This window comes from Cherax quadricarinatus, chromosome 46 (genome assembly GCF_038502225.1).
Source record: "Cherax quadricarinatus isolate ZL_2023a chromosome 46, ASM3850222v1, whole genome shotgun sequence".
Taxonomy (NCBI): Eukaryota; Metazoa; Arthropoda; class Malacostraca; order Decapoda; family Parastacidae; genus Cherax; species Cherax quadricarinatus.
In genome coordinates, this window is record NC_091337.1 from 3,801,852 (window position 1) to 3,817,322 (window position 15,471).

The 15,471-nt window shown below is 42.8% G+C and overlaps 1 protein-coding gene across 1 annotated transcript in view; it reads right to left on the minus strand.

Moving 5' to 3' along the window:
- LOC138854011 (uncharacterized) overlaps positions 1 to 15,471 on the minus strand; it is a 38,152-nt gene that overhangs the window by 20,691 nt on the left and 1,990 nt on the right. The window lies entirely within an intron of this gene.

A 15,471-nucleotide genomic window follows, 5' to 3' on the forward strand; every position in this document is an offset into this window, starting at 1 on the left:
AATTCCCCGAAGGAATCACGAGGGAAATAGCGAGACCCAATTCCCAAAGGGGGAAGTTTTCAAGGCCTGGTGCCACACCCGGCAAAACGCCGCAATGTCCGGCTGCCACACAGCTGACTTTGGGTTCATCCAGTGACGGTACTTAGTGGAAGGGTTTTAAAAACTGATCAGTAGCAGGAACCCTTTTCCAAACCATTTGAGATCAAAGGATTACAAAAAAATCGTTATTTGTCTTGAGATTATTGTCTCAGGATCTTCCCGTGATTGAATGAATGACACTGGTCTGTGTTCGATTTTTTTCTGCTCTTCTTTTTGAACAGGGACTACATTTCCCCCTTTTTCCAAAAAGAGGGATATTTAACTGTACTAGGCAGTGCTGAAAAATGCGAGTTAGATGCGTACTTCACATCTTTCACAATCTTGGGGGAACTTGTTTCCCCGCCTTTCTTGGTCAACGAAGGGAAAAGCCCCCCTCCGCCTTATTTTCACCCAAAACGTTTGACACAGTTTTTGCAGAGCCAAAAAAGGGCCTCGCTGGGTCAGGAACTTCATTTTTGGAGAAAGTGTTCAACAAAAAAAGGGCCCCTTCTCTTGACTATAGTAGAGGTGGTCCCATCCCATTTTGGGGGGGAAGAGTTTATCAGGTAGATAACCTTTGTCCTTTACCAACCCCGGTTTTTGGGCCCCCCACCCGATGCAGTTTTTCTTTTAGTGTCCACCTCCCCTTTAGCAATGGCCCCCTTTTGAACGTCACCCCGCCAGGGTTGTGAAGTTCCCGATGGTGGTAGGGTGTCTTTATACCTTCGCCAGCTTTTACTTAGGTGACCCCTCTTAAGAAAGCCAAAACCCAAAGGGTGATCTGAGGCTTCTCACAAATTTCCTTTAGGAATGTGTTTTTGTTTAGAAAAGGGGGGTTTTCCAGGAAGGCTTTACTTGTTTCACATCCCCCGGGGAAGAGATTCCCCAAACGGTGGTGGTCAGACAAAAATCCAAACCTCTTTTCCAAACCGGTTGGCGGGGGGACTCCCCACCCGTTCTGTTTGGGGTCTTTAAATGTCGTAAAAAGGCCTTGTGGTCAGACGATCAACGTGCCGAGGGGGTTGAAAGTGACTATGCCCCGACCCACACTGGGTAAGGAGGATTGAGTAGGGGGAAACAACAAGTTTTTACTCAAACACGCAAGAATTCAAAACCACCCCTCTTTTTTTTTTTTTTTTACAGGGTTTTGAAAATTGGATCCCCTTTATTGACAGCATTTGGTTGGATTCCCCCAATTTTTTGGGGAAGATTTTTCCACACCCCGTCATTTGAAAGCATTTTGTTAGAGCATACAAGTAGGGGAAAAGGATGGTGGGGGCCATCTGTGGGCCAGCATTTTCATTTGATCAACTGAGTTTTCTGTTTAACATTATGCTGTAAAGTGTTTCCCTCTAGTTTCCGGGGATGTAGATCCGATGGGTGATGTTCTGGGGAAAAAAGCCAGGAAATTGCTGCCCGCCCTCTTGTGGAAAAGCTTGTTTCACGCTTCTGAAGGGATCAAAAGTGGTATTTTGACAATATTGGCCTTTTACATAACATAAAAACCCCCTCCCCCCAGATGAAGGTCGCTAAATGACAGATCTATCCCGGATGGGGCCGGGAGGAAGGGGTCTTGCTCCCCTCGAAGAGTCGCAGATGAGAGGGGGAGGTAACCAAAAAAGTGGGCATACCCGGGGGGCGTATTTTCTCTTAAAGGGTCTTAACCCCCCACTGCGCAGATGCGAGATACGGCGAAGTGCTGAAGCCCCGCCGTTTTGATTTACAACATGGTTCTTCTGGTTTTTGGGGCCAAATTTTACCCCGGATATAACTTTTCTCCCGGTGCCCAAACCCTCCCATTCATCTTTTCTGCCCAGCATTACTATCAGGTGCCTAGAGACGATCACTTTCCGTTTTTTCAGGTGCAAAAGTTTTGCCCTCATTTCCCCCCGCTATACCTCGCTGGTGATTGATGACAGAGCAGCTGGGATTTTTTTTCTTTTATAAGTGGGTGCAGTGACAGTCTTCTAGCAGTGATTCTGGGGTGAGATGAAGAGGGCGGAAGAGAATTCCTAACAAAGGACCCCGCACGCTTCCTTTTGGGAAAACTTTAATAGGATTCGCGATTCCGTTTCCCTTGAGAACACATGAGATCACCAAAGAACCAGGGGAATAGCGTAAGCCTGCAATTCCCAGTGCGAAGTTTTTCTAAAAGGGCCCCGGGGCCCACCCGGTCGAAAGCGCCAGCAATGCCAGGGACCCCAAGCTGACTTTGGGTTCATCCATGACTGGGGCCCCTTTGTGGGAGGTTTTTCAAGATCAGCAGAGGGAACCTTTCCAAGCCATATTGAGACCAAAAAGGGGGGTTGTCAAAAAATCTGTCATTTGTCTTAGATTATTGTCTCAAAAGGGTCTTACCCGTGATTGACAAAGTGACACTTCGTGTTGCCGATTTCTGCTCTGTCTTCTTTTTTTGAAAGTGATCATTTGCCCCTTTCCATAAAAGGCCCTTTTCACTGTCAGGCAGTGCTGAAAGATGCAGTTTGGTGCTGCAGCTGGTCGCACACTTTTCACAATCTTGGCTAACCCTGGGCCCACACCCTTTTTTCGGATTTGAAAAATGCCTCCCCCTGCCTTTTTCACCACTGAAGTGAACAGTTCTTGGCAGCCAAAAGGGGGGACCCTTGCTGGATCAGGAACTATTTTTTACAAAGTGTTCAGCAAAAAGGGCCGCCCTCTTGACTACAGTAAGGGGGTCCCATCCTTTGTTTTTGAGGTGGAATAAGTTCTCAGGCAGAAACCCTTTTTCCTGACCAGGGGCCACCAGGTTTTTGGGCCCACCTACCTGTGCAACTTTTTTTTAGTGTCACCCCCATTTAGAATGGCCAATTTTGAACATCACCCCCATGCCCACAGGCTTGTGTGGTTCTTTTTGGTGGAGGGTTCCCCTTTTCCTTCCCCATGCTTTTGGGGTTGAGTAGCAGCCTCCACAACGAAAGCCCCAAAGGGTGATCTGAGGGTTTTTCATATTTCCGGGGGAGGGAAAGTGTTTTTTGTAGATTAGGGGTTGTCAGTGAAACTTTCACTTGGTCAACATCCCCGGAGAAACATTCCTCGGTGGTGGGAGTCAGAGCAAGGGGGAATTACCTCCCATCCCGGTTGTGCGGGGGACTCCCCACCTCGTTCTGTTGGGATCTTGGGGCAAAACAGCCTTTTTGGGCAGAGATCCAACGTAGCCGGGGGGTTTAATGTGACTGCCTTCTGCCAGATCCTCCATGGGGGGAGGAGCCAGAGATATGGAAATAACAAAATTTTCTGCAAACACTGCAAGAAGGTCATCAAGTCCTCTGTATAAGGTGCTGGTTGAGTCCCCAAAAATTTTAAAATTTGACAGTTGTGGTAAAAAGGGAGCAAATTTTCCCTTGGGAATTGATGGGGTCTGTTTGCCACTGAGGTCTGTAATTTCCCTCAGCAGAAGGGACTAGTTTTATACAGAACTTGAAGAACATTTCTCTCTCTCTTTCTCTCTCTTTCTTTTTCTCTCTTTTCTCTTTCTCTTTCTTTTCTCTCTTTCTCTTTTTTTCTCTTTTTTCTTTCTCCTTTCTCTCTCTCCTTTCCTCTTTTTCTCTCTTTTCCCCTCTCTCTCTCTCTCTCTCTTTTTCCTCTCTTTTCTCTTTCTCTTCTTTTCTCTCTCTTCTCTCTCTTTTTTCTTTTTTTCCCCTCTCTCTTTCTTTTTCTCTCTCTTTTTTTCTCTCTTTCTTTTTTCTCTCTTTTTCTCTTTTTCTCCTTTCCTTTCTCTTTCCCTCTCTCTTTTTCCCTTTTTCTTCTCCCCTCTTTTTCTCTTTTTTTCTCTTTTTCTCTCTCCCTCTCTCTTTTTTTCTCCTCTCTTTCTCTCTCTTTCTCTCTTTTCTCTCTTTCTCTCTTTCTTTTTCTCTCTCTCTTTTCTCTCTCTCTTTCTCCTCTTTCTCTCTCTCTCTCTTTTTCTCTCTCTCTTTCTCTTTTTCTTTTTCTCTTTCTTCTCTTTTCTCTCTTTTCCCCTCTCTCTCTTTCTCTCTCCTCTTCTCTCTCTCCTGGAAAGGGCAGTAAACGTGAGTTTCAATGAATCAAAATTTTTTCGGGGGAAAACTTGAGAAAATAATAGAACGGAGTATAAAGCAATTCCTAACCACACAAAAGAACAAAAAACCAATATGAAGTACTTAGGCGTGATGATATCAGAGGATTTCTCCTTCAAGGATCACAACAATGTCATTATCACATCTGCGAGAAAAAAAAATGATAGGATGGATAATGGGAAGTTTCAGAACAAGGGATACATGTAAATCATAATCCTCTTTGTCAATTTTTTCTCTCCCCTAAAATTCTGCCCTGTTCAAGGCAGGCGAAACGTGATCTAGAGAATGCGCAGAAAACCTTTGGTTCAAATTCAAATTCAAAGTTTATTCTCTATAAGGATTACAGTGCTGAGTATACAGAATTTGGTTATTGTGTGGTTTACATGTAGTAAAATAATGATTACAGAGTGTACCACTAGAACACCTAGCATGGCTAGGCATTTCAGCCAAGAACCTGAAGGGAAATGTTTGAAGTCCATTTACGTGTACTTCCTGGAACACAGGCGAAAAAGATGCCTCATAATCTATACCTGGAAAATCCTAGAGGGACTGGTCCCATATCTGCACACAGAAATTAATCCCTGTTAAAGCATAAGACTAGGCAGACGGTGCAATATACCCCAATGAATAGCCTTTGTACCATAAGTACACTAAGAGAGAGAACACAGTAAGTGTCCGGGGACGAAGACTGTTTAACAGCCTCCCATTATACATAAAAGAGATTACCAGTAGGCCCCCGGCTGTCTTCAAGAGGAAACGGGACAGTCAGTATCCGATCAGCCAGATTGTGGTTCGTATGGTGCATTACGTGCTGTCAATAACAGCTTCGTTCATCAGGCCCTAATCCACCGGGAGGCCTGGTCGATGACCAGACCTAGCGGGCGTTGACCCCCCGTAACCACCTCCAGGTAGATAGACGGTGATAGTGAAAGATGAAAGACAGTGTAGTAAGTGAGGGGGGTATAGAGTAGGGGACAGACGATGTTTTGGGGCAGGGTAGGGAAAGGTTGGGAAGCTTCATTTGTCACATGGTAGAGGTTAGGATGGCGTGTGGTGTTCCAGTGTCGAGAGGAAACTTATTGGCTCTTGGCGTGCTCTGCCAGGAGTATTTTCCTTAAGTTCTCGAAAGGTCAGTCTCCATCTTGTGTGTGTGTGTGTGTGTGTGTGTACTCACCTATTTGTACTCACCTATTTGTGGTTGCAGGGGTCGAGTCCTAGCTCCTGGCCCCGCCTCTTCACCGGTTGCTACTAGGCCCTCTCTCTCCCCGCTCCATGGCTTTATCAAACCTCGTCTTAAAACTGTGTATGGTTCCTGCCTCCACTACGTCATTTTCTAGGCTATTCCACTGCCTTACAACTCTATGACTGAAGAAATACTTCCTACTATCTCTCTGACTCATTTGTGTCTTCAACTTCCAATTGTGGCCTCTTGTTTCTGTGTCCCCTCCCTGGAACATCCTGTCTTTGTCCACCTTGTCTATTCCACGCAGTATTTTATATGTCGTTATCATGTCTCCCCTGACCCTCCTGTCCTCCAATGTCGTCAGGCCGATTTCCCTTAATCTTTCTTCATAGGACATTCCCCTTAGCTCTGGAACTAACCTTGTCGCAAACCTTTGTACTTTCTCTAGTTTCTTGACGTGCTTTATCAAGTGCGTGTGTGTGTGTGTGTGTGTGTGTGTGTGTGTGTGTGTGTGTGTGTGTGTGTGTGTGTGTGTGTGTGTGTGTGTGTGTGTGTGTGTGTGTGTGCGCTCGCGCGTGCGTGCGTGTGTGTGTGCGTGCGCGTGCGTGTGTGTGCGGAGAGAGAGAGAGGAATTCGTTTAATTTTAAATGCTCGATTCCTTAAGGATGCTGATGAAAAAAAAAAAACTCTATTTTCTTCATAAACAAAAACTCTAATTATAATAACTTCTGAGAAAACTGTCGGGTATTTATTACATAAAAAGGGAAATAACAACAAGAAGAAAGAAAAGGTTCGGGAGTACACATTACACAGACTTATAAGACACAAAACGCAAAATAAACAAGTGTAAGAGCTACAAATTCATGTAAATGAGCAACAAATTTCCGGACAGTTTACACGACATTCTCGAGTATGCAGCGCCAGCACAGAACCTTCACCTAAAGAAACTAAATGTAGTAAACAGACTTGCCACCAGATAGATGCCGAAGCTGAAGGACTCGAGATAAAAGAGAAGCTGAATCTTACATGACCTGGAGAGACAAATACCAGAGGAGCCATTCAGACTACGGAATCACTATTATTATAGAAGCTCATTGGCTGAATGGATCTAGACAGTACTCTTTAGTTACTTGGTAATTAAATGGCATGATGTGGCATGAGTTGTAACCCCAGTATAAATGGGATGACTTATTTTTAAGATGAACTTGATGTCGTTAATCGTTGAACAAACATAAAACTACACACTAAAACAAATTATATATATATATATATATATATATATATATATATATATATATATATATATATATATATATATATATATATAATTTAAAAATTGCTTAGTGCAAATGTTGCACAAGCAAAGAAACTGAACCACCATATTTACTATGACGAGAAAAACAGCGCCGGTAACAGCAATAGCAACATCAGGAGTAGCAGCAGTAGTAACTTCAGTAACAGCAGGAGTAACAGGATTAGTAGCTACAGCAACAGCAGCAGCAGCAGCAGCAGCAGGGGTAACAGCAGTGGTAGCTACAGCAACAGCAGCAGCAGCAAGGGTAACAGCAGTAGTAGCTACAGCAACAGCAGCATAGGCCAGCGTGAATAGTGAAGGTGCCAGAAGACTTGGGAGCCAGGCACCATTACCACCAGACTCAGCATTAACGTCGTGTTTACGAGGAGAGAGCTTGGCTGCTACACAGCCTGGAATTGCCAACACCAACAGTTAGGTTAACCCAAGTGTTGTCTTCAATCACATCTAAAGTAGAAGTTGGCCAACACCGATGGCACATTTGACAATTCAAATTGTGGTAAAACGTCTCTGAGGTTGCCACCGGGAGGTTGCCTCTGTGAGGTTGCCACCGGGAGGTTGTCCGGTCCTCTTCTTCTCTCCTTTACCTCCATCATCCCCTCTTTTCAACTCTTCTTCCACCTCTTTTATTGCATTTTTACTGAATTATTAAATACGAAAGAAAAGCCTAATCTATAACGCGAGAGTCAGGAACTAGAGCCTCTGTGTTGACCCAGGAGCCTGAGCTCATCCATCACCTGCAGCATTTTATCTGTCTTCCATTTCTGCCAACTCCACCCCTTATCTTCAGTTACTCCTTTTCATCCATCCACTTACCTTCCACTGCGTCTTGGCCTGACTACTCGCGCCCCTGAGGGTAGCTGGACGGGGTGGGGCGGGAGAAGATGTCGGCGACGTCCCTGGGAAGACCCTACAGGTAAGACCCTACAGGAAAGACCCTACAGGAAAGACCTCCATGATATTCATATTAAAAAAATGAACTTTAACAGATTAAAAATAAGTTATCGTTATTTTCATTATTATATTTTATCGTTACTTTTATTATATTTTATCGTTATTTTTATTATTTTTTCGTTATTTTTATTTTATCGCTAGTATAATTTATCGTTATTAGTAGTAGTGGTAGTAATAGAACAGCAGCAGCAACAGCTGCAGTAGCAGCAACAGCAGCAGCTGCAGTAGCAGCAACAGCAGCAGCTGCAGTAGCAGCAACAGCAGCAGCTGCAGTAGCAGCAACAACAGCAGCTGCAGTAGCAGCAACAACAGCAGCTACAGTAGCAGCAACAACAGCAGCTACAGTAGCAGCAACAACAGCAGCAGCAACAACAGCAGCTACAGTAGCAGCAACAACAGCAGCTACAGTAGCAGCAACAACAGCAGCTACAGTAGCAGCAACAACAGCAGCTACAGCAGCAGCAACAACAGTAGCAGCAGCTACAGTAGCAGCAACAACAGCAGCTACAGTAGCAGCAACAACAGCAGCTACAGTAGCAGCAACAACAGCAGCTACAGTAGCAGCAACAACAGCAGCTACAGTAGCAGCAACAACAGCAGCTGCAGTAGCAGCAACAACAGCAGCTGCAGTAGCAGCAACAACAGCAGCTGCAGTAGCAGCAACAACAGCAGCTGCAGTAGCAGCAACAACAGCAGCTGCAGTAGCAGCAACAACAGCAGCTGCAGTAGCAGCAACAACAGCAGCTGCAGTAGCAGCAACAGCAGCAGCTGCAGTAGCAGCAACAACAGCAGCTGCAGTAGCAGCAACAACAGCTGCAGTAGCAGCAACAACAGCTGCAGTAGCAGCAACAACAGCAGCTGCAGTAGCAGCAACAACAGCAGCTGCAGTAGCAGCAACAACAGCAGCTGCAGTAGCAGCAACAGCAGCAGCTGCAGTAGCAGCAACAGCAGCAGCTGCAGTAGCAGCAACAGCAGCAGCTGCAGTAGCAGCAACAACAGCAGCTGCAGTAGCAGCAACAACAGCAGCTGCAGTAGCAGCAACAGCAGCAGCTGCAGTAGCAGCAACAACAGCAGCTGCAGTAGCAGCAACAACAGCAGCTGCAGTAGCAGCAACAACAGCAGTAGTATTATCATTAAGGGTTAGTAATATTATCCATAAGGGTTATACAACACTTGAGAAATGCGAGGTAATTAAGTTCGATCCGAGGAAGGAGAGAGTAGTTTGCGGAAACTTATGGGGAATTAAATGCAAACTTCCAATAGATTTAATATCTCAGAATTCTAATGAAGAGAAAAAAAATACTGGAATCGAATAATGCTAAACTGGGACCAAATCTCGTTAACTTTTTTTTGTGCTCTTTACGTTTGTCAGAAAGCGAGCTGCTCGTTTCTCAAAATTGTCTTTCTAACAGAGACTTAACTTCGATTTAGTACCGTTTAACTAGTAATTAATAATTTTAAACTAGGATCTTGTAACACTGAACTTGGATCTAGTGCCGCTAAACGACTATACAATGTTCTTAAAGGCAGACTTCGAGCTGAAAACACAGAAATGCACGATTAAACACATGCACAAACACAAGTGAATTTGAACCTACAATAGTACTGACGACAAGGGTTCCAATCCTCGTCGCCGGTAAAGTGGAGTAAGATCAAGGTCCTTTGATAGCATTCCCGTTGACTGTTCGCTGCTCAAAGGTGATGCCATATATCTGCGATGGTCGGGCCACAGCAGATATTGGGAAAACATATTGAACTTGAGGTGCAAAATAGGTGGGAGAGTCTGAATGAATATGTATACTGTATGTAAAATGTATGCTCAAGCGCGCGCGCACCCAAAAAACAACAGAAGATACAGGAAGACTGAAATATGAACAGAAAGAACGGAGGACGGGGAAGAACGAGAACGGCTGACAAAAAAAAAAAAAATAGGGAGGAAGAGCTGGGTACACCGGGAAAATGTGGATCTCGATAAAAGACACCTGGAAAATTCCTGCTCTCTTTTCAAGGAGCATTCACATGTTTCCAAGATTACTGTTTTTTTTTCTAAACGTACAACGGAAGTACATCTGGTCGCCTTATAAAACTTTCGTCTGCTTTTCTGTATCTTTTCTTTTATTCTGCTATTTATGGATTCTAATGTCGCGTTGCCGACAATCGCAGAGACGCACGTCTAAGAACAAGCTTTTATTTGGAAGACATTTCGGTTTATTAGAGGCTTATCAATTAATTTTTAAAGTTCTACACAGAGCGAAATGTTGCCCCAATAAAAGCTTGTTTTAAGACGTCTCTCTCTTTGAAGAATGTTTCTATTGTTCATAGCAATATTTACTTTTGTTTTCTCAATAGGAAATACGGATCTTTGTGGATTCTGTTGTCTGTAATTATGGATTATGATGCTTCTGTGTCTGTGTTGGTGGGATCTGATTCTCCTACCTGTGAATCACTGTGAGGACAGAAGGATTAGGGGTTGAAATAAAGTACAAAATACCGAGAGGAATTAAAGGGGTAAATAGGGACAGATTGTTTGAGAGAAAGGAAAGAAGAATACGAGGGCACAGCTGGAAGTAGAAAACTCAGATTAGTCATCGGGATGCTACGAAGTATTTCTTCAGCCTTAGACATATTCATCTGTGTCTGTGGATCCTGACGCCTATGTAACTGTGGATTTTGATACCTCTGCATTTGCACTTGTGGGTTCTGATACCTGTGTTTGACCTTGTGGGTATAATGCGCATGTCTGTGTAGCTTTTGGATTCTAATGCCTCTATGCATGCGAGGCATTGTGGGCACCGATATGTGGTATTGTCTTATGTGGCATTGTGTTTCCTGGCGTGACTTTTTTAAATCTTAATAATCTGTTTATTTTCAGACTATTTCCTCTCCCTTCCTCATCCCTCCTCTGTCTCTACACCATTGTATATTTTTTATCCCTTTCTCTGTGTGTTCCTTTTCTATTACTCTGCCTATTTTTTCACCCCGATCATTCATTTGGTCATTCCTTTCGTCACTCTCCTATTCTGGTTTCTGTCGCGTTCCTTCCCTTTTGTAGACCCAACAATTTAGGCCACAAAACCTTGAATAATCGAAGCTGCCCCTTGAATGACTTTCAGAGTAAAATTGAATCAAACGTATTCTGGGGTTCGACTATACATCCAAATTATAAAAAAAGACCTAGGGGTGATCAACACACTAATAAAACAGTGCCGGGGTATGCAGAGACTGAAAGGAACCCTTAGCTCATCAGTCATGTGAAGAAAACTCCGATATTCGTAGATGTGTTACGAAACTCGTTCCAAAACCATAAGAGCATAATTGTGATGAAAGATATAGCATTTTTAATTCCTCATAAATCACACACGAGAATATTTGAGCTCAGCCTCAGACAGCCCAAGAACCTCTTTGGTAGACATGCTGCGGCCGTTTGTTTTTAATTTCCATATTTGTGACAAAATACGAAGTTTATTTATGATTTATTATATTGCTGATGTAAGTACTGGCTCAGGGATTTCTGTCGTCGTCTCAGTACTCCTTAATTTATAAACAGCGGAGCCCAAGAGCTGAAGTTCATCCCACCAAGAGACAACGAGGTAAGTACAAACACTCGCACTCATCCTCTCCACCCTCCTTCCTCGGCCCTTCAATACACAATTATCAAAGCATATTAATTATCAGTGATAGTTTATTTAACTAGATAAGCACGTCAGGGTTCGCAGGATTACTACAGGGGAAGTCATTTCCTTCCCCTGAGTACATTACTCTACTGATATGCTCGTATTATTTTTAGATGTACTTTTTCTTTCACTGATACAGGATTTGATTGACAAATTTAATATATAAATTCATATTTTGGAGTAATGAACTTTAATTATGAAAATTGTGACTTAAACGTCGTTAACTAGTGGTAATGATCCCGAGAGAAACACGAAAGTATCTTATATGCTCCATAATATGATCCTGTATCATTCTGTATGAATATGGTTCTATGAAGTCTTCATTATTTAATGATCCTGTATGATCCTTACTCGGTCATGCATCCTCCTGCATAGTCTTGGTTGATCATGCACGGTTTTACTTTATCTTGCTTGGCTAGTCATTGTCTTATTCATGAAAGTATGGGATTGTATAGCCTTGATCGGTCACGTATGGTCCTATGTGAAGGCTTGCTCAGTAATGTAGGGTCACATTCATTCATTTGTTTCTGGATGGTCATAGTCAGTCACTTAGGGCATAATTTTCTGGCGTAGTTAAAAATTAGCGTTGCAGACTGGAAGCGAATCAGAAATGCAATTCACATGTTAGCACACAGATTAATTCCCCAATTTCTTTAAAATGGCATACTGAGTTACACACTTTCCAAAACTGAAGCCATCAACCAGTTTTGAAAACAGACTGAAGAACCATGCTCTTGCTATCTTCCAGAGAAACATATCGTAAGGTATACCACGTTAAGTAGCTCCTCGGACGGTGCATTATCAGGTTATCAGAGTTGAAGCCAAGATGATGAAGTACTTAGAAATTATAGCACACAAACAAGCATTTAAAATTTCCCAGTTTCTTTCATGAAAAGAGCAAATTAGGACCTACACGGGCTAAAAGCAATCCAAACTGTTCTCCAAGTTAAAATGGCCAGCATTTAAGGATTATGTAAATAAATAAGCAAACCAGAAAGTAAGTAATTTTTATTAAAACTTTGGATATATATTCAAATGTTTTGCAATAGTCTTGAGGACACACAGGTTATGGGATCATAAAAATTACTTTAAGCGACCTAAACTTGACTAACTCTACGATTTATTTCTAATTAAGAGTCTACAAGTTATCTCACGATTATCAATTTGTTTAATAAAACTGACATTAAAACTTGCGTCAAGGAGAAGCATCATATTAAGAAAGATTTATCGGCACTGAAAGGCTGAAGGCGGCGAACAGATGCATTCCACAGTTATTGCAGAGAAAAAATTTGCACCTACACAGATTACATAATTCCCCCTCATCCCGAATTTTTTTTATTGTCCATTTCATAAGATGCATCAGACATTAAAGACCCTATTCAGAATTGTTCTTGCTTTAATCAGAGGAATCCGCTAAACCTGTATGCGTTCAAATTCGATACAGTGAAGGAGATATGCCCAGCTTCTTGGATCAAGAGCGCCTCAGCAGCATCAAGACACAGTCCTTAAGGAGGTATACCCCGTCATTTAATGCAAAATAATACCATCCTTCCTACACACTCCTTTAACAACACCTTCCCTTAGAAATCGTTCACACCAGCGTTGAAAATTTGATGACGATCGGCTAGGGCATTCTCGTGTTATGAACGAAATAGTGAAAAGGTGGATGAAGAAGACAAAATCCTGCAACCACTTCATGGTGGGTTATCCTAGGTTATTAGCCCTTTGGTTTTACATCCAGACTAAAATTTTCACAGCAAGTGTCATTGGTGGTTGCTGTTATTTATTCCACAGTTCCTTTGAGGAATATGTGACAATTCAGTGGCCGAAACACTTCACACCAAAGAAGAAATTTTGGAAATTGGATAATGATGGTTCCGGTCAGTCCTGGGTTATTAAATAACGTTTTAAGAACGGTCAGAAACGGACCCAAATGTCACCTAAGTCTCTATTTCCAATTTATGGGCCTGATGTGAATTCTTCCTCTAAACAAGAAAGTCCCCCTGAGTTTCGCATCTGCGTTCACACCCTGTATAAAACACTACCTCCACACCCTCTCCCGTAAATAATGACGTCACTCTCATTCGCTTCGAGGGCTCGGCCCACTGCCCTACATCAACATCATGAGATTAATATACCCAGGGAAAGAGGAGGGGAAAGCAACGAGAGGGTTGGATGCCCGATATAGCAAGCATACTCGTGGTACGAGGACCAGAATATAACAGAGGATTTTTACAGCCCCGTTGCCAGATCCTGACAGGTCTAGTTATACTCGCAGCATACAGCCCCTCTAGTATGCAAGGGTAGGTGAACATTGCCCTGTCAGTGGTGAGCCATTTGGTGGAGGGTCCTTAAAATTATGGTGTTTGGGGAAATGTAAAAAAAAAAAAAAACAGAAGGACAGGATCAAGGAACTATTGAGAGATCATATATGCTTTTATCTCTCTCTCTCTCTCTCTCTCTCTCTCTCTCTCTCTCTCTCTCTCTCTCTCTCTCTCTCTCTCTCTCTCTCTCTCTCTCTCTCTCTCTCTCTCTCTCTCTCTCTCTCTCTCTCTCTCTCTCTTTCTCTTTCTCTCTCTTACTGCATGCAAGTATGCATGACATGAGTGTATGCAACAAACCTACACCGTGACTTTTCGGATTCTTCTGAGCCATTTTCGTCCAAGTTATTAAAGCTTCTCGCCCTCAGATCAAACCTGACTGCATTTTCTTATTGGGAGGCAGTCAGATTTGTTCAGAGGATCAAGAGCCTTTGAACAGCATAAAGATCACAAGAGGATGCTAGCTTATTTGTTTCCCCTTAAGTGCTTGCCTGATCTTTTATCCTCAAAGGTTTCCTTTTTTACATACATTGGCATGTACAGGTGCTCTCTGGTCCATTTTACCTAGATTATTCCAGGACTGCTCTCCGTGTAATAACTTAAAGCCATGGGTTCTAACTCCACCCGTACCGTGGATAATACTTCTCTCAGTGCGGGAACCAAAAGACATTATTTATTACGTCTATGAAAGAATGAGTGAGAACACAAAACACAAGAGTTAGGGCCCTAAATAGGGTGCTAAGCTCACCGTTATTTCCTAGGGCGACCATATATTATTTTTTTTGCATTCGAAGAGAAGGGCTAAGCTCGTATGGGGTCATATAGCGCCTGGGGAATGGTAAGTAATCAGGCGTGCATATGAAGCACCTTTCTGTACTTATTTTATCTACCTGAGTTGCCTCGAGGCAACTAATTAAGCATTCTCCCCACGATGGATCTCTTACCCTTCTTCCTGGTCCACGAAGATCATGCAGAATCGAAATAGCCTTTGATCGTCTGTTCGGTGGAAAGAAAACCTTTCATGCGATGCCCAACTGAATAATTCCTATTCAAAGCTAATTTTTAGTGTCACTCGTTTCCTTATCCGCTTTAAAATATGCTGTATACGGCACGCAACATTGATAGTAACAGACGAGGAGAAAACTAAGTTGGAGAGGTTTACGGGGAGTCTGAACTTAACCTGTTGTTCTCAGGGCAAAGAACCAGGGACTAAGCAAAGTATAAAATAATAATAGGATTTCTTAGAGCAGATGCGACAAAGCTATTTTGAAGGTAATAATTGGAACCGATGGGACGCAGCTGGAAGCTGAAATCGCAAACTAATTAGCGATGTTATAACGTATTGTAGCTTAGGTTGGTCTGGAAGTAGTGTGAATTAAGAGGGGGTGGGGTGCTGGAAGAAAACATATACGCAGTTTTGAGAATAGATAAGACACAGCCAATGATACAGTAAACTTTGGAAAACAGTCGTATTATATACAAATTGTTATACTCATGAGAAACTACTAAACCCGTAAGGGTCATACAACGCCTTGGAGGTAATCAGAGTTGATCTAAGAAAAGGAAGGCTAGCCCCAGTTCAGTGAATCAAAAGCTCCTCACCAGCATCAAGACAACATTCATGGGGAAAAAAGCCTTATAACGTTAAAAGGCAGGTCAGGAGCCGAGAATCAACCAACATAACAGTAAGCTAATACATAGAGGCAAGTACACACACACACACACACACACACACACACACACACACACACACACACACACATACACATACACACACACACACACACACACACACACACAAGCTTTTGTCATTAAGGAAAAAGTTGAGCAGCGAGCGAGTTTTATTTTGCTAGAAATAACAGTATGTTGCAGTTCACATGCATAAAATAGAGCT